General features: G+C 37.1%; 3 non-coding genes across 3 annotated transcripts; all 3 read left to right on the forward strand.

The window, feature by feature from the left end:
- Window positions 1–351: 351 nt before the first annotated feature.
- LOC140321110 (small Cajal body-specific RNA 14) lies at window positions 352–487 on the forward strand. The gene has a single exon (XR_011918827.1).
- Window positions 488–1,608: 1,121 nt separating this feature from the next.
- On the forward strand, window positions 1,609–1,697 carry LOC140321108 (small Cajal body-specific RNA 14). The gene has a single exon (XR_011918825.1).
- A 478-nt stretch (window positions 1,698–2,175) lies between these two features.
- On the forward strand, window positions 2,176–2,299 carry LOC140321109 (small Cajal body-specific RNA 14). The gene has a single exon (XR_011918826.1).
- The last annotated feature ends 217 nt before the right edge of the window (window positions 2,300–2,516 follow it).

Consider the following 2,516-nt stretch of genomic DNA (forward strand, 5'->3'; position numbering starts at 1 on the left):
ACTTTAGTTCCACTTTTGGGTAGCCCAAATTGGTTACTAGCAAATGATTTCAGCAGATTCAACAACTTCTGTTTAACATTCCATAATAAATCTGATTAACAGCTAAATTGTTTCATAGTCAAAGTAAGTGTTTAATTTCCAAAGCTGAAATGAAAAAATTCACCCTTTTGTAAAGTGTAAAACTTTAAGGTTGCACATCTTCACTAGTGGGTTATAGTATGTGATATTTAATTCCCCAATGCCATGACACAATGATTCAGGTTACATCCAGTGCTTACTGTGGCTCATCTGGTTTGGCCTTTGACATGGTAACTATAAGGTCTAGAGTTCGATTCCCCGTGTAGGTCTCTTGTGGCAGGCTTTGTTGTGTCCCATTAATTAGCAATTTAATGTGACCTCCACCTGCCACATAAATAAACTGGTTTCTGCCGACAGGGCCTGTTCAGACATCGGGCTCCCTGTTTTTATGTAGAAACCTCTGGATATTTGTCTCCAAGTTCACTGAGTTTGATGCCAGGAAATTGCACAGGTTGTACAAAATGGCAGATAAAAAGAGATCTCAGGAAGAGGTAAAGGTATGTGGCTTTTTATTTCTGCTTGAGACTTACCATTATTCTTACAAATGTAACTTTAAATGTAACACATGAGAAAAACATGTTCATGCAGAAACTCAATGAACTTTCAAGGGTCATAATGTGTGAGCAGATCATAATGTGTGAACAGTAACACCTGCAGTGTGAAAAGTGCGGAGCAGAAAACAGTCAGGTATTTTGAATGCAAACGTGTTAACAGGAAACCTGATCAGCATCAGATCAGGTCATCGCATTGTTCTTTTATTGTTCAGTAAGCAAATGGAGGTAAATAGAGGACACTGTTGTATTCTTTCTACAGTCTACAACTGAAAAATAAATGGTGGTATGGGTGTTATCCCTCAACTGTGTAAATCTTATAACACAATAATTATATTTTGGTAGATGGAACAGCTCATACATACATACATACATACATATATATGTGTGTGTGTGTGTGTGTGTGTGTGTGTGTGTGTGTATGTATGTATGTATGTATGTATGTGTGTATATATATATATATATATGTGTGCTAAGTCCTAAGTCCTTGTGCTAAGTCCTATTGGTTGGTAGACACGAATACGAGTAACTAAAGCCATTTTAGCAAAGAGGTAAAAAAGAGGTAAAAAAGCACTACTTTTCATACCTTCATAGTCAAAATAAGTGTTTAATTTCCAAAGCTGAAATGAAAAAATTCACCCTTTTGGAAAGTGCAAAACTTTTAGGTTGCACATCTTCACTAGTGGGTTATAGTATGTGATATTTAATTCCCCTGTATATGTTCACCATTAATACCATGACACAATGATTGAAGTGACATCCAGTGCTTACTGTGGCTCATCTGGTTTGGCCTTTGGCATGGTAACTATAAAGTCTAGAGTTCGATTCCCCGTGTAGGTCTCTTGTGGCAGGCTTTGTCGTGTCCCATTAATTAGCAATTTAATGTGACCTCCACCTGCCACATAAATAAACTGGTTTCTGCCGACAGGGCCTGTTCAGACATCGGGCTCCCTGGTGTCCCATTAATTAGCAATTTAATGTGACCTCCACCTGCCACATAAATAAACTGGTTTCTGCCGACAGGGCCTGTTCAGACATCGGGCTCCCTGTGCGATGACTCCATACATATATCATTTAGCCAAATTATTTCCTGTACACTTGCATATGATAGATATATCGCTAGTAGCCAAATTTCCTACTGTGTATTTCATTTGTCCATTTGGTGGTGTTAGTATGGTAGAGATATATATTTGTCAATTTTAAATCAGATTACCAGCTAGACTGTTTCCATGTCATAGGTTTTATAGTAAGTGATTCATTTCCTAAAATTATTACTTCTTCGACAAAATTCTTGATGCTCGAATTGCAGCATTTTGTAAATTTTTTTGCTTAATGTGTTCTTAATTTTTTAACACATACTGCACATCTTCTTTAAAGGGGTTAGAGTATATGATATTTAAATTTGAAAGTTCACCCACATATATGTCCACCTTTAATACAATAACCTTATGATTGTGGTTATATCCATTCCTTGCTGTGGCACAACTGAATTGGCCTTTGACATGATAACCATAAAGTCTAGTTCAATTCCCAGTGTAGGTCTCATGTGGCAGGTTTTGTCCTGTTGCATTAATTAGCAATTTAATGTGACCTCCACCTGCCACATAAATAAGCTGGTTATTGCCGATAGGGCCTGTTCAGACATCGGGCTCCCTGTGTGATTACATATGTCATTTAGCCAAATTATTTTTCCCCTTATTGTTATTTTGGGGATGCAAATCTCTTCTTAATGAAGAAAACACCTGCATAAAAAAGAAAACATTGCCATGGCCATATTTCCTGCTGTATGTTTCATTTGGTGGTGTTAGTATGATTGGGATGACTTTTCAGTTCATTGTAATATTCTTTTCATTATGTTAGGAACATAGGAAGAAGGATGGCCCTCCT

Source organism: Pyxicephalus adspersus, unplaced genomic scaffold (assembly GCF_032062135.1).
Source record: "Pyxicephalus adspersus unplaced genomic scaffold, UCB_Pads_2.0 Sca739, whole genome shotgun sequence".
Taxonomy (NCBI): domain Eukaryota; kingdom Metazoa; phylum Chordata; class Amphibia; order Anura; family Pyxicephalidae; genus Pyxicephalus; species Pyxicephalus adspersus.